At 38.8% G+C, this 25,009-nt stretch overlaps 1 protein-coding gene across 1 annotated transcript in view; it reads right to left on the bottom strand.

Annotated features, from left to right (window-relative positions):
* ZDBF2 (zinc finger DBF-type containing 2) overlaps positions 1–241 on the bottom strand; it is a 44,781-nt gene extending 44,540 nt beyond the window's left edge. The window contains 1 exon segment of the mRNA XM_037849895.1: positions 68–241. The gene's annotated coding sequence lies outside the window, so the exon portion shown is untranslated.
* Positions 242–25,009: the final 24,768 nt, after the last annotated feature.

The raw sequence follows: 25,009 nt of genomic DNA, 5'->3' as shown, positions 1-25,009 counted from the left end.
CCCCTCTCGGGCTCACCGCCTTCCGTGCCGCCTTGGGGGATGTGGGGGGAGTGGGAGTGCCCCCTACCTATTTCGGCATGGTGACGGCGACCAGATCCACAAGTGGTCCACTGTGCGGCTGCCGGCTGCCCGCCGCCCGCGGAGATGCACGTCCAAGCCGCCGGCCACTCACGCCTGAGGAGAGAAGCGGAATGTGAGCGACTCTCGCGGGACGCGGGCCCGGAGTCGCCCACCGGGCTCACGCAAGCAACCACGAGCAACGTGTCCTTACGGCCCTGATTGAGGTTTGACGTCAGGGAATGTGCGATAACCGGTTCCCTTCTGACGCAGGAGGAGGCATTCTTTCTCCCGTGGGTCTTTAACCAGCCCGGCCCTAGTAAGGAGGTTGTGAAAAGGTTTGATTTTTCAAAAATGACCAGGCCCGTAGCGCATTTAAGACGTGAGATGGAGACCAAAGTTTTAGCATTCGAGGGCACAAATAGAGGTTACTTTCAAAGCAACATGTGAACTATACAAAGGAAAATGAGGTAAACATAGCTGAGAGGACTACTAGTTTGCGAGGTTCCTATGAATTACTCACAGTGAGGTGTAACTAACAAAAGCTGCTGTTGATGCTTACTCTGTGCAAGACACTGTGCTTAAGATACATGTATGTATGTATGTATATATATATATATATATATATATATATATATATATGTATATATATATAATTTCCCTGCATTTAATCCTCAGGGCAACCCTATAAGATGAATCCTATTATTATCCCTCTGATAAATGTGAAAATTGAAGATTAGGGAGGTTAGGCATTCAGACTTACTCCGCACATGGAATGGTTGTGGATATTAACTAAGATCCACTCTGTCATTCAGTTATATTCACTGTGGTACCTACTACAGATATAAACTGGTGAGCAAAAACAAACAGATTAAGTGTAATGGAGGACACAAACCTAAATCAATCACACTGCTGAAAGTATAAAGAAAAGAATCATACCTTAAATAGATTACTTTCCTGCCCCCCTTAGAAAGCTGTCTTATGTAAAAATAATCTTAGAATGGGTTTCTTTTATCTTTAGCTATTGCTGTAATTACTACTCCATTTTTTAGTAGTCTTTAAACCTGAGCTATTGCAACATTTTTACTTATATCCCCTTTAGATTTTTTAACACATCAAAAGGTACTGATTTATTTTAACACAAGCTCTTTCCACATCCCAGTCTTGCAGTTAGTGAAAGAAAACTGATTATTCAATAACCCAGGCACCAATTCAGAGATTCTAATAACTCTTTTCTCTCTTTAACATCTCTGAAATCAGATGCATCTTACAAACTGTGGTCTCTTACAATTGTGGGCCAGGTGGCAGTCTTGACCTAGTCGTCAATGCCTGTACCTACAGGAACTTGTATATAGCTGTTCAAATTGTCCTCGTTTCAACTGAGTTAAGTGCGTTGTTTAATAAAATCCACAACACTAAGGGGGAAGGAAATTAATAGGTGTAGGAGTCTCTCACAATTGAAGAGAGAAGGATTTTCCTACAACCAAAAAGATTTCCCAGACCTTAGGAAATTGAGAGGTGAAATGGGCTGAAAGCTAGTAGATTTGTGGGAGCCCTGGATACCCCACCAAGTACATTAGTTCTTAATGCACTTTTGGAAACCCTTATCTGAATAGTTAAATAATGAACCTAATGGATAAAGAGAAAAGGAATGAAGTGATTTGGTTATTATTCCTGATGGCATGATTAGTCAATTGTAACTTCTCTAGGTTTTAGTCAAAAAGCCACTGAAGAAGGAAATTGAGTCCCGGATGTTATCTGAAAACTTCCATTGTTGCCTCTGGTTAGATCAAGACAGTGACAGCATCAAAACTTGTGGAGTGGGGTCAGCTGTTTGAAGAAAATTCTGGATTCAGTAGTGGAGCACTCTTTAAGAAGCATCAGCCACACTTTTGGTGGTACAAGAAGACAATACTGTAGAAAATCACAGCCATCAAAAACTGATTCAGAAAAGTTGGTCTGTGAATGTGAAGAAGTTTTTGGAAAACCTTAACAAATTTATACAATATTGCCTTTTTTTCTGTATGCACAAGTTGGTACATGATAAATATCTTGTGTCTAAGTCTGAAAGAGCTCTTTCCCTAAGTATGAAATAAAAATATTAGATTACAAGAAGAAATTGTATTATAGTTTAGTTGACAGCGTTTTTCCCCACCATGATACTACCATACCAAATTAGAGGACATGCTATCCTGCATCAGGTTTGCAGCCCATCCAGACCAGATTTCTGTCTACTGGCATGGGAACATTTTGTGGGAGAGCTTAATTATCTTGAGGATTAAGTTCAGAAAGTTGGAATTCATCCCCAATATATCCAGGCCCATAGAGAAAAAGGACTGTATATATGTGTATATTTCACATTCTTCTTCAAAGGAAGAATAAAAACTTCTTTTATTTTCAGAAATAATTCCAATAATGCCTCCATTTTGTAAGCCATTTAAGGTAACATTCAGAAAACAACTATGGGAAGAGACTAGATCTCTCTCCTGAGTTAAATAGTTATAAAATAGTTTAGATTCCATCATCTTAGTGTTTAGATTATTTTTCCCCAAAAATCTATTGTGCCCTTCAATGAACCTATTTCTAAATGGGTGAGATCATTATGAAGTTTTTACTCATTACCTTAGAATTTTACCCCTCAAAAGAGAATAATGTCCTCTTTAAGCCTTGAGGATTTACACATATGCTCCATTCAAATAATAATTTAAAAATTAATGAAAATTCAGTGAATCAAGATGTTGGCATAAGAAGCTCCAGCTTGATGTTCCCCCACAGAATGTTTGAACAACTAACAAAAAATGGAACAGCCATCTTCCTCAGAGTAGAAGGGTTGCAGTAACTCAGTGAGTGCAAAATTGAGAAAACACGTCTTTAAAAGAAGAAGCTTGTCGCATCCTTGATGATTCCTCCCCAGACCCCTCCTTGGTGTAGTATGGAGCCAACCTACACTCCGATTTTGGGTTCTTGGCCATGTTCCAGAAGGAGAAGAGTAACCCCGATGTGCATACTGGGGTGCCTGAATGTCAGTGGCAGACTGAAAGTCTGAATCAAGAAATTCCTCTCTGTATGGTCCTCCCAGAACTTTCCCTACAGACAAAAGCAGCTTGTAGTTGCTTAAGCAGTGTAAGAAGCAATTAAGTCCAACTGGCCTTGGGAAAGGGAATACCTGCTTTCTGTCATTTAACAGGACATCCAGAAGCGGGGGGGAAGACTACTTCAGAGGGAGTAAAGGGAACATTCAAATTCTTGTTAAGATGGGAATTCTTAAGGCCATGAGTAAGCACAAGCCCAGGACAAACTACAGGATCAGAAAAGAAGGAAGGACTCTGCACTTCACATTCCACTCAGGTTGATCTTCCTGATAGAAGGGTTAAATACTGAAGGAGAGTACCAGCCTGTGCAGAGCCAATTTACAAAAACTGTGACAGGTGTTTTTTGTATTGGTTTGTTTGTTTTTGTTAGCTCCTGGCATTCAAGGAAATCTATGCCATATCACTTAATGAACTGACAGCACAGGGATTAATCACAGAGTTAACTCTTAAAAACAGTAAAATGTAGAATGTGTGACAAAAGACTACAAGATAGACAAAGAAACAGGAAATGAAGCTCCGTTCAAAGAAATAAGATAAAAATCCAGAAACCATCAGTGCAGAAGACTAGATTTTGAACATAACAAAGGCTTTTAAAAAATGATCCTCAGTATGTTCAAAGAGATAAAGAAACAGAGAAAGAGCTAAACAATATCAACAAAACAACAAATGAACAATATGAGAGTCTCAAAATGAGACAGAACTTTCATAAATGAACCAAACATACTGGAATAGAAGACCACAATTACTGAAATAAAAAATTCCATGCAGGGTTTTAACACCAGATTGGAGCTTGCAGATGAAAGAATCAGTGAATTTGAACAAGAGACAATTGAAATGATTCATGCTAAGGGACAGAAAGAAAAAATGAACAAAAGTGAACAGAACCTAAGAGACCTATGTGACATCATCAAGTGTACCAATATGTACAGTATGGGAATGACAGAAGGAAAAGAGAGAGACAGAAGCAATATTCAAATAAATAATGGCAGAAAATTTCCCAAACATAAGGCATGATTAAGCCCATCCAAGAATCCCAACAAAACCTGATCAGGATAAGCCTGAAGAGAACCACACCCAGACACATTGTAGTCATACTGTTGAAATCAAGCACAAGAACAGAGTTATGAGAACTACAAGAGCAAAGCAACATGTTATGTACAAAGGAGTCCCAATAAGATTAAGTGCTGATTTTTCATTAGAAACTGTGGAGGCAAGAAAACAGTGGGACAAAATATTTAAAATGTTGAAAGAAAATGTTTGTCAGCCAAGAATTTTCTATCCAGTGAGACAGTCTTTCAAAAATGAGGAAGAGATTAAGACATTTCCAGATAGACAAAAGCTAAGAGACTTGCCACCACTAGACCTGCCCTACAAGCAATGCTAAAGGGAGTTCTTCAGACTGAAAGGAAAGGACACTAGACAGTGGACCAAAGTGACAAAAGTAAATAAGGGCCTCCAGTAAAGTTTACATACTTGGATAAATATAAATGCCAGTATTATTGGTTGTATTTTTTGGTATGTAACTCCACTTTTTACTGCTTACAGATTCTAGTATGCAAAGACATAAAAAGCAATGAAAAATGAAAAATGTACAATGTAAATAAAATGTAAAAGGACATAATTTATAACAAATAAAAAAGGTGGGGGGACGGGGTAAGGGAAAACTGTATGTGTGTGCTATTACAGTTAAGTTGATATCAAATCAAACATGACTGTTATAGATTCAGGATGTTATATTTAAGCCCCATGATAAACACAAAGAAAATCAATGAAAAAAAAAAAAAAATACCACCAAAATGAGAAAGGGACTGAACATGATACAATACAAAAAATCAAGTAAATATGAAATTATGCATTTACAGTTGAATAGAAAAATGAAAAAAAAAAAAGGCATAAGACTTACAAAGACCAAATAGCAAAACAAAAAACAATGGTGGGGGAAGAAGTAATTATAGACACCAAGAAGATGGTGGCATAGAGAGTAGTGGAAGTTGGGTAGTCCCCCTGGAGCAGCTAATAAACAACCAGGAACAACTAGTAAATAAACTGGAATAACTGCTGGGGGACACCCATGACTTTCCACACATTGTAAAACAACTTGGACTGGGAGGAATGCCTGAGATTGCAGCATAAAATCTGAAAGTAAAAACTGTGGACCCAAGCCGGGAGCTCCCTCCCCCCACAGCAGCCCGAACTCCAAAACCTCACTGTGATAGAGAGCAGCACTCCCTGAACAAGTGACTATACCTTATTCCAGCTTGAACTGGGGTTTTAATTAACAAATGTGGACTGCTCAATGCAAGCTACAAATCCCCAGCAAGCAGACAGAGGCCTTCAGTGATGACTGACCTTAAAGAGCCAGAGGGCTTCTCTTTCCCAGGAGGGGGAGCCCAGAGGACCAGGTGCTATCTCTGGCCAGCAGGTGAAGATGGGGGATGTGTGTACATGGACTGGCCCTGAAGGGGGCTTTCTGTCCATTTTTCTTGCTCTCAACCTGGGCAGCTCAGTGGAGAAAGCTGCAGCCATTTTCAGTAAACAGCACTCTGAACCAGACAAGGGTGGAGATACCAGAGTCAGAGAGACAAAGAACCTAATTAAATGCTGATGATCACTTCCTAGGGGATGTATCTTCCCTAAGAGGAAGGAGGTGGTGCCCAGCCCTACTACCGGCCTCCCATTCAGAACCAGATCCTAGAGCCTGGGGGAAAACAGCCAAAACAGAAACTAAATGGGCCACACCTCCTTACACCAGTCAGGAACAACAGGCTGATGGAAGCCACCTGCTGGGCAGGTTAGGAAAAACACAGTGGCTAGAGGTCTCACAGGGTGTGTCAATCTTCTAAGACACACCCTCAGGGAAACCTGACACTAAATATTGCCCCCTTCTGAGGCAGATCCCTTCTGAGATCTGAGCCCGTTCTGGGTTGGGAAAATGTGATTGGGGTAACCAAGGAAACCAGATGCCTAGACAATAGGAAATTACAACCTACACTAAGAAAAAAGAAGTTATGTCCCACTCAAAGGAACAGACTTACACTTCAACTGAGTTACAGGAATTGAAACAACTAATGCTAAATAAATTCAAAAAGCTTAGGGGAGACAGAAGAAGATGGCAACATAGAGAAGAGTGGAAGCTAGTTTGTCCCCCTGGAACAACTAATAACCAGGAACAACTAGTAAATAATCTGGAATAACTGCAGGGGGACAGATGTCACTGTCCACTCATCATATACCAGCCTGAATTGGGAGGAATGCCCAAGATTACAGCATAATATCTGTAAGTAAAAACTGTGGATCAAAGCTGGGAACCCCCTCCCCCCACTGCAAAAGCCTTGCAGTGCTAGAGAGCAACACTCTTCGGGCAAGTGAATATAGCTCAGCTGAGCTCCAACTGGGGTTTTAATTAACAAATGTGGACTGCTCAATACAAGATGCAAATCCCCAACAGGCAGACAGAGGCTGCTGACAGACCTTGGAGAGCCAGAGGAGAGCCCCAAACTGGCCCTGAAGGGGGCTTTCTGTCCCTTTTTTGGCTCAGTGGAGAAAGCCTTGCCATTTTCACTTCCCAGTGCTCTGACCCAGGTAAGGTTGGAGATACCACAGGCAGAGAGACTATTCAAATGTAAATGACCTCTAACTAGGGGGTGTATTTTCCTTAAGAGGAAGAAGGTGGTGCCAAGCTATACTGCCTGCCTTCCATTGAGAAGCAGACTCCAGAGCCTGGGGGGAAACAGCCACAGGCTGTGCATCCTTACACCAGTCTGGAGATATAGGCTGACAGGTGCCGCCTGCTGGGCAGAAAAGCACAGTGACTTGAGGCCTCACAGGGTGTACCAATCTTCTAAGACACACCCTCACAGAGATATGATACTATTGCCTCCTTCTGAGACCTGAGCCTGTTCTGGTCTGGGAAAACCTGATTGTGGTAACCAAGGAAATCAGATGCCTAGACAACAGAAAACTACAACCTACAAGAAAAACTAAGTTATGGCCAGGTCAAAGGAACAAACTTACACTTCAACTGAGATACAGGAATTTAAACAACTAATACTAAATCAATTCAAAAAGGGAAGATATGGCAAAAGCGATGAAGCATATAATGAAAACACTGGGCATACATATGGTAGAAATTGAAAGTTCAAAAAACCAACTGGCAGAATCTATGGAAATGAAAGGCACAAAACAAGATGAAAGACACAATGGAAACATAAAACAGCAGATCTCAAGAGGCAGAAGGAAACACTCGAACTGGAGAGGAATGCACCTGAAAGCCTGCACACAAAAGAACAGATAGAGAAAAGAATGGAAAAATATGAGCAACATCTTCATGAACTTAAGGACAAAATGAAATGCAAAAATGTACGTGTCATTGGTGTCCCAGAAGGAGAAGAGAAGGGAAAAGGGGCAGAAGCAATAATAGAGGAAATAATCAATGAAAATTTTCCATCTCTTATGAAAGACATAAAACTACAGATCCAAGAAGCACAGTGTACCCCAAACAGAACACATCTGAATAGGCCTATGCCAAGACACTTAATATTCAGTTTATCAAAGGTTATCAAACGTCAAAGAGAAAGAGAGAATCATGAAAGCAACAACAGAAAAATGAAGAAAGCTTAAGACTATTTGTGGATTTCTCAGTAGAAACCATTGAGGCAAGAAGGAAGGGGGGTGATATATTTAAGATACTGAAAGAAAAACTGCCAACCAAGAATCCTATATCCTGGAAAACTGTCCTTCAAATATGAGGGAGAGCTTAAAATATTCTCTGACAGACAGACAACAACAGAATTTGTGAACATGATACCTGCTCTACAGGAAACACTAAAGGGAGCACTGCAGACAGAAAGGAAAAGACAGGAGGGAGAGGTTTGGAAAACAATTTTGGGAGATAGTGGCACAGCAATGTAAGCACACTGAATAAAGATGACTGTGAGTATGGTTGAAAGAGGAAGGTTGGGACCATGTGGGACACCAGAATGAAAGAAGAAAGAGAAAGACTGGGACTGTATACCTCAGTGAAACCTAGGGTGCTCAATGATTGTAATAAAAGGTACAAATATGTATTTACCTGATGTAGAACAAACAAATGTCAACATTGCAAGGTGTTAAAATAGGGTGGGATTAGGGGGAAAATGCAATCAATGCAAACTAGAGACTATAATTAACAGAAACATTGTATTATGCTTCCTTTAATATAACAAAGGCAATGTACCAAAGCTAAATGCATATGGGAGGGGGCATAGAGGAAGGGTATGGGACTCAGCATTGTTGATGTTGTCTGACTCTTTATTCTACTTTAGTTTAATGGTATCTTTCCTTTTGTTGCTTTCTAGCTGTCTTGTTTTGTTTTCTCTTTCTTTTTTCTTTTTCTTTTTTCTCTCTACCTTCTTTGACTCTTCCTCCTTTGTGGAAGAAATGGAGATGTTCTTATATAGATAGTGGTGATGGTGCTGAATACATAAATACATGACTATACAGGGAACCATTGATTGTTTACTTAAGATGAAACATATGGTGTGTGAACAAAACCGTCTTTAAAAAAATGGATTGATGAAGAAACCTTGAGGACACTATATTGAGTGAAATAAGTCAGACACATAAGGACAAATATTGCAGGGTCTCACTGATATGAACTAGTTATAATATGTAAGCTCATAGACATGAAATATAAGTTACCAAGATATAGAATGAGGCTAAAGAATGGGGAGTGGTTGCTTATTATGAGCAGAATGTTCAACTAGGGTGAACTTAAGTGGACAATGACAGAGGTGATGGTAGCATGTTGCAAGAATAACAGTGCTGAATGGTGTGTGCATGTGGTGGAAAGGGGAAGCTCAGAGTCACATATGTCACCAGAAGGAAAGTTGGAGGTTAAAAGATGGGAATGTATAAAACAGTGAATCCTGTGGTGGGCAATGTCCATGATTAACTGTACAAATATTAGAAATCTCTTTCATGAATTAAAACAAATACATGACACTATAACTAGAAATTAATAATAGTTGGGCATATAGGGAAAAAATATACCTATTGCAAACTATATACTACAGTTAGTAGAATTTTAACATTCTTTCGTAAACAGTAACAAATGAGCTATACTAATACTATGAGTCATTAATGGGGGGGTTGGTTAAGGATATGGGAGGGTTTGCATTTCCTTTTTTTGTCTTTGTTTATTTTCTGGAGTAATGAAAATGTTCTAAAATTTCAAAAAAATATTGTGATGGATGCACAGCTGTATGATGGTACCATGGGCAATTGATTGTACACTTTGGATCTTTGGATAATTGTGTGGTATGTGAACAATCTCAATGAAAAAAAAAAGTAATTATAAAAAAAAATGGTGGTGCAGGAGCCAAAATAAAGTCCGACATTATCAATAGTCACTTTAAATGTAAATGGACCAAACAATGTAAATGGACCAAACTGTCCAGTCAAAGGACACAGATTTGCAGAATGGATTAAAAAAAAAAAAGTTACCCATCTATGTGCTGTTCATAAGAAACTTACCTTAAGTTCAAAGACACAGTGGTTTGAAAGTGAATGGATTTTTAAAATATATACAATGCAAATAGTAACCAAAAGAGAGCTGGGGTAGCTATACTAATATCAGATAAAATAGGCTTTAAGTCAAAAATTGTTACAAGGAACGAAGAATGTCATTATATACTCATGAAGGGTAAATTCCACAAGAAAACATAACAATATATATAACATAACAATTATATATAAATATACCTAAAGGTAGAGCGCCAAAATATATGAAGCAAATACTGATGGATCTGAAGGAACAAATGCATGGTTCTACATTAATAGTAGGAGACTTCAATACACCACTTTCAATAATGAATAGAACATCTAGATATAAGAGCATAAGGATATAGAAGACTTGAGCAATACTCCAAACCAACTAGATGTAACAGACATAAATAAAATAACAGACAGAAATAAAATGTTTCTCAACAGCAGCAGCATACACATTCATCTCTAGTACACATGGATCATTTGCCAGCCTAGGTCCTATGTTAGATCACAAAACAATTTCAATAATTCAAAAATATTGAAATCATACAATGTAACTTCTCTGACCACAATGGAATGAGGCCAAAAATAAATAACAGAGGAAGTACTGGAAAAATCACAAATATGTGGAAATTAAATGAAGCACTCTTAAACAACCAGTGACCAAAGAAGGAATCAAAGGGGAAATTAGGAAATATTTTGAGGCAAATGAAAGTGAAAACTCAACTTAGCAGAACTTATGAGATGCAGCAAAGGCAGGGCCAAGAGGGAAATTTATAGCTCTAAATGCTTACATTATAAAGGAAGAAAGATCTCAAGTAAGAGACCTGACATCACAATTGAGGGATCTAGAGAAAGGACAACAATCTAAACCCAAAGAAAGCAGAAAGAAGGAAATAGCAAAGATTACAGCAGAGACCCATGAAATATAGAAGAAAAGAACAGAGAGAAACAAGGTAAACAAAAGTTTTTTTTAATGGTCAATAAACTTAGAAACCTTTAGTTAGCCTGGCAAGGAAAAAAGAAAGAGGACACAAATAACTAAAATCAGAAATGAAAGGCAGGACATTACTACTGACCCCATAGAAACTAAAAGTATTATAAGAGGATACTGTGAACAGTGTACACCAACAAATTAAATAACCTAGATGAAATGGAGAAATTCCTAGAAACATGTGAATTACCTATATTGAGTCAGAAGAAATTGTTGCTGACAGGGCAGCGCAGGAATGAGACACAGACACAAAGTTAAGAATTAAGGGAGCAGGGGCCCACTGCATCTCGTGCTAAGTGGACGATAATGCACCTTTGCTCCAGCTGTTTATTTCAGAAGATAAGGGAGTATATGCTAAATGTCCTCAGGCACGGGAGAGCCCACCAGATACCTATGTTTACATCCTGTTGCATATCAGAAGGAACAATCTAGGTTTAGGACAATGGTAAAAGTTGTCGTCATAGTCAAAAGACACATATCTTTACAGGGCGTGCTTGCATGGTGTTCCATGCAGGCCTGCGGCTTAGCATTCCAAGCCACCACCCTAGATACAGCTCAGGCAACATGGAAGACTCAGTTTCCCACAAGAAATAAAAGATCTCAGCAGACCAATAACAAGTTAAGAGATTGAATCAGTAATCAAAAACCTCCCAATAAGGAAAAGCCCAGGACCAGATGGTTTCACTAGTGAATTTCACCAAACATTCCAAGAAGAATTAATACCAATTCTGTTCAAAATCTTCCAAAATCTTGAAAAGGAGGAAACACTCCCTCCCTCATTCTTTGAGACCAACATCACTCACATACCAAAGCCTGTTAAAGATACCAAAAATAAAGAATTTTACAGACCAATATCCCTTATCAATATAGGGACAGAAATCCTCAACAAAATACTAGCAGACTAAATCCAACAGGAGATTAAAAGAATTATACAACATGATCTAGTGGGATTTATCCAAGTATGCAAGGGTGGTTTAACATTAGAAAATCAATTAATGTAATACACAACATTAATAGAATGAAACACACACACACAATCATCTCAACTGATGGAAAAAAAGGTATTTGACAAAATCCAGCACCCCTTCTTAATAAAAACACTTTAAAAGCTAGGAATAGAAGGAAACTTCCCTAACATGATAAAGGCTGTATATGAAAAACCCACTGCTAACGTCCTGCTCAATGGTGAAAGATTGAACACTTTCCCTCAAAGGTCAGGATCAGCCTATTATTCAACATTATACTGGAAGTTCTTGCCATAGTAATTAGGCAAGAAAAAGAAATAAAAGGTGTGCTGGTTTGTATCTGTTATGAACCCCAGAAAAGACTATTTTCTTTTAATCCAGTCTTGTGGGGGCAGAACTATTGTGGGTGGGACCTTTGATTACATTGTTTCCATGGAGATGTGACCCTGCCCATTCAAGGTCAGTCTTCATTCTTTACTGGAATTCTTTAAGAGAGCTCACAGAGAGAGCTCAGTGAAACTAAAATATGTAGTCCAGTATTTGCCCCCAGGAGAAACTAAGAGATAAGCTAAGACAGAAGCCCAGAGATATTTTGGAGAAAGCTATGCAAACCAGAAGCTAAACCCAGGAGAGGATCAGCAGACTCTGGCCATGTGCTTTCCCATGTGACAGAAAAACCCCAGATGCCATCAGCTTTTCTTCAGAGAAGGTATCATCTTGTTGAAGCGCCTTAATTGGGACATTGTCATGGAATTACAACTGCATATTTGTGAACTAATAGACCCCCATTTTAAAAGCCATTCCATTTCTGGTATATTGCATTCCGGCTGTGTTAACAAATCAAAACAAAAGGCATCCAAATTGGAAAGAAAGTAGTAAAACCCTTTTTGCAGATGACATGATCCAATTACAGAAAATCCTGAAAAAGCCAAAATGAAGTTACTAGAGCTAATAAACAGATTAGACACAGTACTGGGATACAAGATCAACAGGCAAAAATTAGTAATGTTTCTGTATGCTAGTGATGAACAATCTGAAGAAGAACTCCAGAAAAAAATTCCATTTACAATGCTAACTAAAAATATCAAATATCTAGAAATAAATCTAACAAGAAATTAGATTATAGGTTACCACAGTCCGGGTGGGCATAGGGAATGGAGAATTAATACTTAAATTGTACAGAGTTCATATTTGAGTTTATAAAAAAGTTTTGGTAATGGATGGTGGTGATGGTCGAACAACATTGTGAATGTAATTAACAGCACTGAAATATATATCTAAATGTAGTAACATGGGGAAATTTTTCAGTTGTATATATGTTACTAGAATAAAATTTTTTAAAAATATATCTATAGTAAAGATGTTAGCACTAATGTCCTCATCTTGCTGCTTGTTTTTGAACAAGGAAAAAGAATGATGAAAAAAAAAGTTAAAGTTTATAGCTTAAAGTTTCTGAGGTATACAGTGGAAACATGGGGAATGGCAGTATAAATGTAGGGAGGGAAGTGCAGAGGGATATTGTGCAAATGAGTCAAATCCTCATATAGAGATACAATATATAATGTCTAAAGTCAACAAATCACTTCCTTGCATTATAAGCCTGTTTACCCAAATGTACAGATGATCCACCAAAACTTAAAATAGAATAAGTTTTTTTAAATGGTTGCTTCTGATTATGAGGATGAGATATGGGCAGAGGACTGGCAATGGGGAAAGGGACTGCAACTCTAATATCCTGACATTTTCTCCCCATCAACTTAAAATTATGGACTAAGAGATTTTAACTTCTCCATTACAGTTTTCCTCATTCATCATCCTATCCTATTCTGCCTTCAGTATGGTCAAACCAACTCTTTTCCACTTTTACTGTCTATGGGTACATCTATATCTCTCTTCTTCATTCAAGGACATAGCTGGGTTAAGTTTCCATTAATTTTTTTTAAATTTTATTTTGAAATAAATTCAAACTTACAGGAACAGTTGCAAAAACAATACAAACCCCATACACAGAACTCCAGCATATCCCGACCCCCCTCCCCCAATAACCCGATCCACCAACTTTAACATCCTGTCACACCATTTCTTTCTTTGCCTCCCTCCCTCCCTATCATCCATCATCTATTGCTCTGTCTTCTGAACATATGAGAGCAAGCTGCACACATTCTTGAACAAACAATATAATTCACATATACATTTCCCATGAACAAGAACATTCTTTTATGCAATCCCATTACACACAGCTAAGTTCAAGGAATTCAACATTGATACAAAGCTTACATTCTATATTTCCTTTTTTTTTTTCTTATGTCCCAACTGTGTCCCTTTGAGCCTCCTGTCCTCCACCCTCAGATCCCATCCAGGATCATCCTTGGCATTTAATTATCATTATCTATTTAAACTTTTTTTTCAATTGTGGGAACATATATACAGCCTAAATCTTCCCATTCCAACCCCTCCCTAGCATTCCATTAGTGGGATTAGTCACATTTAGAATGTTGCAATGCTATCACCTTCCCACCATCCATTACTAGAAATTTCCCTTCACCCCAAACAGAAACTCTACACTCATTTCTTAACTCCCCATTGCCCCTTCCCCCACTTCTTGTAACCCATACTCTACTTTTCATCTCTATGGTCATACTCTCTGATACTTTCTTTGTGTTTACCGTGGGGCTTAAATTTAACATCTTAAACCTATAACAATCTTGTTTTTCTTTGATACCAACTTAACTTCAATAGGACGCATAAACTATGTCAAAAATTACATATTGTACATTGAGTCCAAAACCACTGATCTATCATTATAGTTTATGTATTTTAGATCCTGTAGGAAATAAATAGTGGAGTTACAAATCAAAAATACAGTAGTATTGATATTTATATTTACCATGTGATCTTTACTGGAAATCTTTATTTCTTCATGTGGTTTCAGTCAATTGTTTAGTGTCCCTGCCTTTCAGCCTGCACAATTCCCTTTCACATTTCTTATAGGGCTGATCTACTGGTGATGAAGTCCCTCAGCTTTTGATTATCTGGGAATGTTTTCATCTCTCCCTCATTTTTAACCTCCAGGTGTTTGTGAATTTTCTAAGTCTCTGATGGTTATTGACCTCTATTTGTATTCCATTGTGGTCAAAGAATGTGCTTTGAATAAATTCAATTTTTTTTAATTTATTGAGGCTTGTTTTATGTCCCAGCATATGGTCTATTCTGGAGAAAGATCCATGAACACTAGAGAAGAATGTGTGTCCTGGTGATCTAGGATGTAATGTTCTATATATGTCTGTTAAATTTCTCTTTATTTCTCTATCCTTTCTTTGTTTCTCTGTCGGTAGGGCTCCTTTTAGTATCTGTCTTTCAAATATGAGGGAGAGCTCAAAATATTTTCTGACAAACAGACAATGAGAGACTTTGTGAACAAGACACCTGCCCTACACAGGAATTACTAAAGGGAGCAATGCAGAGTGATAGGAGAAGATGGGAGTGTGGTTCAGAATACAATTTTGGGAGATGGTAGCATAGCAATGTAACTACAGTGAACAAAGATAGCTATGTATACGGTCGAGAGAGGAAGGTTGGGAGCATGTGAGACACCAGAAGAAAGGAGGAAAGATAAAGAATGGGACTGTGTAACTTGGTGAAATCTAGTGTTCAACAATTGTGATAAAATGTGCAAATATGTTCTTTTACGAGGGCAACAAGAAAATGTCAACCTTGCAAGGTGTTAAAAATGGGGAGGCATTGGGGGTGGGATGCAATCAATGTTAACTAGAGACTGTAACTAACAGAATCATTGTATTATGCTTCCTTTAATGTAACAAAGGTGATATACCAAGATAAATGCAGATAAGGGGGGATAGGGGAGGCATGATAGACACTTGACATTGGTGGTGTTGTCTGACTCTTTAGCCTACTTTGATTTAAGATTACTTTTCCTTTTGCTACTTCCTAGCTGTCATTTTTTCCTCTTTCTTTTCCCTCTCTACCTTCTTTGATGCTCCCTCCTGCCTTGTGCAAGAAATGTAGATGTCCTTATATAGATAGTGGTGAAGGTGGTGAACACATAAATATGTGACCATACAGAGAACCGTCAATTGTTTACTTAGGATGGAATGTATGGGGTGTGAACAAAACCATCTTAAAAAAAATGGGTTGATGTCAGAACCTCAAGGGCAATATACTGAGTGAAATAAGCCAGACACATATGGACAAACATTGCAGGGTCTCACTGATAAGAACTAATTATAATATGTAAGCTCATAGACATGAAATATAAGGTACCAAGATATAGGACGAGGCTTAAGAATGGGGAGTGGTTGCTTAGTATGAGCAGAATGTTCAACTAGGATGAACTTAAATGTTTGGAAATAAACAGAGGTGTCGGTAGCAAGATGTGAGAATACTAACAGTGCCGAATGGCATGTGAATGAGGTGGAAACGGGTAGCTCAGAGTCATATATGTCACCAGAAGGAAAGTTGGAGGTCAAAAGATGGAAATGTATAAAACTGAATCCTATGGTGGGCAATATCCATGATTAACTATATAAATATCAGAAAACTCTTCCATGAACCAGAACAAATGTATGACAATACAACTAGAAGTTAACAATAGAGGGACATATAGGGAAGAAATGTATACCAATTGCAAACTATATACTACAGTTTGTAGTATTTCAACATTCTTTCATAAACAGTAACAAATGTACTGTACCAACACTACGAGTCAGTAATGGAGGGGGGTTGGTTAGGGATACGGGAGGTTTCGAGTTTCCTTTTCTTTTCCTTTTTTTTTTTTTCCCCCATCTTTCACTTCATTTCTGGCCTGGAGTAATGAAAAGTTTCTAAAAATTGAACAAAAATTAAGAGTGGTGATGGATGCACAGCTGTAAGAGGGTACCAGGGGCAACTGATTGTACACTTTGGATCTTTGGATAATTGTATGGTATCTGAACAGTCCCAATAAAAATTAAAAAAAAAAAAAAAAGAAAAAAAATCAACCATTGGCACCCAAAGATTTTGATATTGAAAGAGCTCCAAAATATATTAAGTAAAAAATCAAAATAATATTTAAGAAACGGGAAATAGGAGTATAAATTTGTCATTGTTTCTATTTTCATAAAGAAACTCAGAAAGGAAACTCAGGAAATAAATGAAATTGATTATGGCCAGGATGAGATTGTGAGACATGGGGAGGACGAGGGTGGGGAAAGTGAGGCTTTTCACTGTGTACTTGTTATGTTATGATTTATGAGTCTTGTGAATGTTTTCTCTATTTAAAGTATTGCCTAAGTTAAAAATGAAAAATGTTGGACAGTGGAAGAAGAAAATGTTATGATAATGGTCTCTATAGTAGTCTCGATGACAGCAGTTACGGGAGACCTGCAACAGGGACTTAGGGTGCAAGGATTACTACTTTGACATCCTTAAAGCATCATCTATGGTATTTGTTGTTAAATTGCCCTCAAAATCCCTTGCATATGACCACACAGTGAAAAACTGTCAGAGCTGGAATATTTGTCAGAAACTGAGGGACTCCTTACCCACCTGAATCTGGGCCTGCTTGAACAACTTTAGTCCAAACCACCACAGGCCTGAGAATGGACAGACCATCCGCTGCTCAGCTGGAGCTGCCCAGCCTCAAAATATGTAAGCTCAAATCCAGAGGACTGACTGACTTTTCAAAAGAAATTGTGGCATCAATCCCTTTGAATTATCTATCATTTGTCATCAGCTCTTTGCAATTTTGTGACATGTATGATTTAACTTTTTTTATATAGTACAAAAAGAATTAAGGGACTCTTTTGGCTTGTTTGTGAAAATATATGGAGGGAGGTGGGGCAAGATGGCGGACTGGTGAGCTGTATGTTTTAGTTACTCCTCCAGGAAAGTAGGTAGAAAGCCAGGAACAGCATGGACTAGACACCACACAGCAATCTGACTTTGGGCATACTTCATACAACACTCATGAAAACGTGGAACTGCTGAGATCAGCAAAATCTGTAAGTTTCTGTGGCCAGGGGACCCACACCCCTCCCTGCCAGGCTCAGTCCTGTGGGAGGAGGGGCTGTCAGCTCTGGGAAGGAGAAGGGAGAACTGCAGTGGCAGCCCTTATCAGAAACTCATTCTACTGATCCAAACTCCAACCATAGATAGACTGAGACCAGACACCAGAGAATCTGAGAGCAGCCAGCCCAGCAGAGAGGAGACAGGCATAGAAAAAAACAACAGGAAAAACTCCAAAATAAAAGCGGAGGATTTTTGGAGTTCTGGTGAACATAGAAAGGGGAAGGGCAGAGCTCAGGCCCTGAGGCTCATATGCAAATCCCGAAGAAAAGCTGATCTCTCTGCCCTGTGGACCTTTCCTTAATGGCCCTAATTGCTTTGTCTCTTAGCATTTCGATAGCCCATTAGATCTCTGAGGAGGGCCCTTTTTTTTAATCCTTTCTTCTTTTTCTAAAACAATTACTCTAAGAAGCCCAATACAGAAAGCTTCAAAGACTTGCAATTTGGGCAGGTCAAGACAACAGCAGAGCTAATAGAGCTCTGAGACAAAAGGCAATAATCCACTGGCTGAGAAAATTCACTAAACACCACAACTTCCCAAGAAAAGGGGGGTGTCCGCTCACAGCCATCATCCTGGTGGACAGGAAACACTCCTGCCCATCGCCAGCCCCATAGCCCAGAGCTGCCCCACACAACCCAGTGTGACGGAAGTGCTTCAAATAACAGGCACACACCACAAAACTGGGCATGGACATTAGCCTTCCCTGCAACCTCAGCTGATTGTCCCAGAGTTGGGAAGGTGGAGCAGTGTGAATTAACAAAGCCCCATTCAGCCATCATTTCAGCAGACTGGGAGCCTCCCTACACAGTCCACCAGCCCAGAACTGCCCTGGGGGGATGGCACTCACCTGTGACATAGCACAGTCATCCCTCAACAGAGGACCCGGGGTGCACAGCCTGGAAGAGGAGCCCACTTGCAAGTCTCAGGAGCCATACGCCAATACCAAGGACTTGTGGGTCAGTGGCAGAGACAAACTGTGGCAGGACTGAACTGAAGGATTAGACTATTGCAGCAGCTTTAAAACTCTAGGATCACCAGGGAGATTTGATTGTAAGGGCCACCCCCCCTCCCTGACTGCCCAGAAACACGCCCCATATACAGGGCAGGCAACACCAGCTACACACGCAACCTTGGTACACCAATTGGACCCCACAAGACTCACTCCCCCACTCACCAAAAAGGCTAAGCAGGGGAGAACTGGCTTGTGGAGAACAGGTGGCTCGTGGACGACACCTGCTGGTTACTTAGAGAAAGTGTACTCCACGAAGCTGTACATCTGATAAATTAGAGATAAGGACTTCAATTGGTCTACAGATCCTAAAAGAACCCTATCAAGTTCAGCAAATGGCAAGAGGCCAAAAACAACAGAAAATTATAAAGCATATGAAAAAACCAGACGATATGGATAACCCAAGCCCAAGCACCCAAATCAAAAGATCAGAAGAGACACAGCACCTAGAGCAGCTACTCAAAGAACTAAAGATGAACAATGAGACCATAGTACAGGAAATAAAGGATATCAAGAAGACCCTAGAAGAGCATAAAGAAGACATTGCAAGACTAAATAAAAAAATGGATGATCTTATGGAAATTAAAGAAACTGTTGACCAAATTAAAAAGATTCTGGACACTCATAGTACAAGACTAGAGGAAGTTGAACAACGAATCAGTGACCTAGAAGATGACAGAATGGAAAATGAAAGCATAAAAGAAAGAATGGGGAAAAAAATTGAAAAAATCAAAATGGACCTCAGGGATATGATAGATAATATGAAACGTCCGAATATAAGACTCATTGGTGTCCCAGAAGGGGAAGAAAAGGGTAAAGGTCTAGGAAGAGTATTCAAAGAAATTGTTGGGGAAAACTTCCCAAATCTTCTAAACAACATAAATATACAAATCATAAATGCTCAGCGAACTCCAAATAGAATAAATCCAAATAAACCCACTCCGAGACATATACTGATCACACTGTCAAACACAGAAGAGAAGGAGCAAGTTCTGAAAGCAGCAAGAGAAAAGCAATTCACCACATACAAAGGAAACAGCATAAGACTAAGTAGTGACTACTCAGCAGCCACCATGGAGGCGAGAAGGCAGTGGCATGATATATTTAAAATTCTGAGTGAGAAAAATTTCCATCCAAGAATACTTTATCCAGCAAAGCTCTCCTTCAAATTTGAGGGAGAGCTTAAATTTTTCACAGACAAACAAATGCTGAGAGAATTTGCTAACAAGAGACCTGCCCTACTGGAGATACTAAAGGGAGCCCTACAGACAGAGAAACAAAGACAGGACAGAGAGACTTGGAGAAAGGTTCAGTACTAAAGAGATTCGGTATGGGTACAATAAAGGATATTAATAGAGAGAGGGGAAAAATATGACAAACATAAACCAAAGGATAAGATGGCTGATTCAAGAAATGCCTTCACGGTTATAACGTTGAATGTAAATGGATTAAACTCCCCAATTAAAAGATACAGATTCGCAGAATGGATCAAAAAAAATGAACCATCAATATGTTGCATACAAGAGACTCATCTTAGACACAGGGACACAAAGAAATTGAAAGTGAAAGGATGGAAAAAAATATTTCATGCAAACTACAGCCAAAAGAAAGCAGGTGTAGCAATATTAATCTCAGATAAAATAGACTTTAAATGCAGGGATGTTTTGAGAGACAAAGAAGGCCACTACGTACTAATAAAAGGGGCAATTCAGCAAGAAGAAATAACAATCGTAAATGTCTATGCACCCAACCAAGGTGCCACAAAATACATGAGAGAAACACTGGCAAAACTAAAGGAAGCAATTGATGTTTCCACAATAATTGTGGGAGACTTCAACACATCACTCTCTCCTATAGATAGATCAACCAGACAGAAGACCAATAAGGAAATTGAAAACCTAAACAATCTGATAAATGAATTAGATTTAACAGACATATACAGGACATTACATCCCAAATCACCAGGATACACATACTTTTCTAGTGCTCACGGAACTTTCTCCAGAATAGATCATATGCTGGGACATAAAACAAGCCTCAATAAATTTAAAAAGATTGAAATTATTCAAAGCACATTCTCTAACCACAATGGAATACAATTAGAAGTCAATAACCATGAGAGACTTAGAAAATTCACAAATACCTGGAGGTTAAACAACACACTCCTAAACAATCAGTGGGTTAAAGAAGAAATAGCAAGAGAAATTGCTAAATATATAGAGACGAATGAAAATGAGAACACAACATACCAAAACCTATGGGATGCAGCGAAAGCAGTGCTAAGGGAGAAATTTATAGCACTAAACGCATATATTAAAAAGGAAGAAAGAGCCAAAATCAAAGAACTAATGGATCAACTGAAGAAGCTAGAAAAGGAACAGCAAACCAATCCTAAACCAAGAAGAAGAAAAGAAATAACAAGGATTATAGCAGAAATAAATGACATAGAGAACAAAAAAACAATAGAGAGGATAAATATCACCAAAAGTTGGTTCTTTGAGAAGATCAACAAGATTGACAAGCCCCTAGCTAGACTGACAAAATCAAAAAGAGAGAAGACCCATATAAACAAAATAATGAATGAAAAAGGTGACATAACTGCAGAACCTGAAGAAATTAAAAAAATTATAAGAGGATATTATGAACAACTGTATGGCAACAAACTGGATAATGTAGAAGAAATGGACAATTTCTTGGAAACATATGAACAACCTAGAATGACCAGAGAAGAAATAGAAGACCTCAGCCAACCCATCACAAGCAGAGATCCAATCAGTCATCAAAAATCTTCCCACAAATAAATGCCCAGGGCCAGATGGCTTCACAGGGGAATTCTACCAAACTTTCCAGAAAGAACTGACATCAATCTTACTCAAACTCTTTCAAAACATTGAAGAAAATGGAACACTACCTAACTCATTTTATGAAGCTAACATCAATCTAATACCAAAACCAGGCAAAGATGCTACAAAAAAGGAAAACTACCGGCCAATCTCCCTAATGAATATAGACGCAAAAATCCTCAACAAAATACTTGCAAATCGAATCCAAAGACACATTAAAAAAATCATACACCATGACCAAGTGGGGTTCATTCCAGGCATGCAAGGATGGTTCAACATAAGAAAATCAATCAATGTATTACAACACATTAAAAACTCGAAAGGGAAAAATCAATTGATCATCTCAATAGATGCTGAAAAAGCATTTGACAAAATCCAACATCCCTTTTTGATAAAAGCACTTCAAAAGGTAGGAATTCAAGGAAACTTCCTCAATATGATAAAGAGCATATATGAAAAACCCACAGCCAGCATAGTACTCAATGGTGAGAGACTGAAAGCCTTCCCTCTAAGATCGGGAACAAGACAAGGATGCCCGCTGTCACCACTGTTATTCAACATTGTGCTGGAAGTGCTAGCCAGGGTAATCCGGCAAGACAAAGAAATAAAAGGCATCCAAATTGGAAAAGAAGAAGTAAAACTGTCATTGTTTGCAGATGATATGATCTTATATCTAGAAAACCCTGAGAAATCGACGATACAGCTACTAGAGCTAATAAACAAATTTAGCAAAGTAGCGGGATACAAGATTAATGCACATAAGTCAGTAATGTTTCTATATGCTAGAAATGAACAAACTGAAGAGACACTCAAGAAAAAGATACCATTTTCAATAGCAACTAAAAAAATCAAGTACCTAGGAATAAACTTAACCAAAGATGTAAAAGAACTGTACAAAGAAAACTACATAACTCTACTAAAAGTAATAGAAGGGGACCTTAAAAGATGGAAAAATATTCCATGTTCATGGATAGGAAGGCTAAATGTCATTAAGATGTCAATTCTACCCAAACTCATCTACAGATTCAATGCAATCCCAATCAGAATTCCAACAACCTACTTTGCAGACTTGGAAAAGCTAGTTATCAAATTTATTTGGAAAGGGAAGATGCCTCGAATTGCTAAAGACACTCTAAAAAAGAAAAACGAAGTGGGAGGACTTACACTCCCTGACTTTGAAGCTTATTATAAAGCCACAGTTGCCAAAACAGCATGGTACTGGCACAAAGATAGACATATAGATCAATGGAATCGAATTGAGAATTCAGAGATAGACCCTCAGATCTATGGCCGACTGATCTTTGATAAGGCCCCCAAAGTCACTGAACTGAGTCATAATGGTCTTTTCAACAAATGGGGCTGGGAGAGTTGGATATCCATATCCAAAAGAATGAAAGAGGACCCCTACCTCACCCCCTACACAAAAATTAACTCAAAATGGACCAAAGATCTCAATATAAAAGAAAGTACCATAAAACTCCTAGAAGATAATGTAGGAAAACATCAAGACCTTGTATTAGGTGGCCACTTCCTAGACTTTATACCCAAAGCACAAGCAACAAAAGAAAAAATAGATAAATGGGAACTCCTCAAGCTTAGAAGCTTCTGCACCTCAAAGGAATTTCTCAAAAAGGTAAAGAGGCAGCCAACTCAATGGGAAAAAAATTTTGGAAACCATGTATCTGACAAAAGACTGATATCTTGCATATATAAAGAAATCCTACAACTCAATGACAGTAGTACAGACAGCCCAATTATAGAATGGGCAAAAGATATGAAAAGACAGTTCTCTGAAGAGGAAATACAAATGGCCAAGAAACACATGAAAAAATGTTCAGCTTCACTAGCTATTAGAGAGATGCAAATTAAGACCACAATGAGATACCATCTAACACCGATTAGAATGGCTGCCATTAAATAAACAGGAAACTACAAATGCTGGAGGGGATGTGGAGAAATTGGAACTCTTATTCATTGTTGGTGGGACTGTATAATGGTTCAGCCACTCTGGAAGTCAGTCTGGCAGTTCCTTAGAAAACTAGATATAGAGTTACCATTCGATCCAGCGATTGCACTTCTCGGTATATACCCGGAAGATCGGAAAGCAGTGACACGAACAGATATCTGCACGCCAATGTTCATAGCAGCATTATTCACAATTGCCAAGAGATGGAAACAACCCAAATGTCCTTCAACAGATGAGTGGATAAATAAAATGTGGTATATACAGACGATGGAATACTACGCGGCAGTAAGAAGGAACGATCTCGTGAAACATATGACAACATGGATGAAGCTTGAAGACATAATGCTGAGCGAAATAAGCCAGGCACAAAAAGAGAAATATTATATGCTACTACTAATGTGAATTTTGAAAAATGTAAAACAAATGGTTTATAATGTAGAATGTAGGGGAACTAACAATAGAGAGCAATTAAGGAAGGGGGAACAATAATCCAAGAAGAACAGATAAGCTATTTAACGTTCTGGGGATACCCAGGAAAGACTATGGTCTGTTAATTTCTGATGGATATAGTGGGAACAAGTTCACAGAAATGTTGCTATATTAGGTAACTTTCTTGGGGTAAAGTAGGAACATGTTGGAAGTTAAGCAGTTATCTTAGGTTAGTTGTCTTTTTCTTACTCCCTTGTTATGGTCTCTTTGAAATGTTCTTTTATTGTATGTTTGTTTTCTTTTTAACTTTTTTTTCATACAGTTGATTTAAAAAAGAAGGGAAAGTTAAAAAAAAAAAAAAAGAAAAACAAGGAAAAAAAGATGTAGTGCCCCCTTGAGGAGCCTGTGGAGAATGAAGGGGTATTGGCCTACCCCATCTCGATGGTTGCTAACATGACCACAGACATAGGGGACTGGTGGTTTGATGGGTTGAGCCCTCTACCATAGGTTTTACCCTTGGGAAGACGGTTGCTGCAAAGGAGAGGCTAGGCCTCCCTATGGTTGTGCCTAAGAGCCTCCTCCCGAATGCCTCTTTGTTGCTCAGATGTGGCCCTCTCTGTCTGGCTAAGCCAACTTGAAAGGTGAAATCACTGCCCTCCCCTCCTACGTGGGATTAAGACACCCAGGGGAGTGAATCTCCCTGGCAACGTGGAATATGACTCCCGGGGAGGAATGTAGACCTGGCAATGTGGGACGGAGAACATCTTCTTGACCAAAAGGGGGATGTGAAAGGAAATGAAATAAGCTTCAGTAAGAGAGAGTCCAATAGGAGCCGAGAGGTCACTCTGGTGGGCACTCTTACTCACACTTTAGACAATCCTTTTTAGGTTCTAAAGCATTGGGGTAGCTGGTGGTGGATACCTGAAACTATCAAACTACAACCCAGAACCCATGAATCTCAAAGACAGTTGTATAAAAATGTAGCTTATGAGGGGTGACAATGGGATTGGGAAAGCCATAAGGACCACACTCCACTTTGTCTAGTTTATGGATGGATGAGTAGAA

Source organism: Choloepus didactylus, chromosome 9 (assembly GCF_015220235.1).
Source record: "Choloepus didactylus isolate mChoDid1 chromosome 9, mChoDid1.pri, whole genome shotgun sequence".
Classification (NCBI taxonomy): Eukaryota; Metazoa; Chordata; class Mammalia; order Pilosa; family Megalonychidae; genus Choloepus; species Choloepus didactylus.
This window is presented reverse-complemented; position numbering and strand designations above follow the sequence as displayed.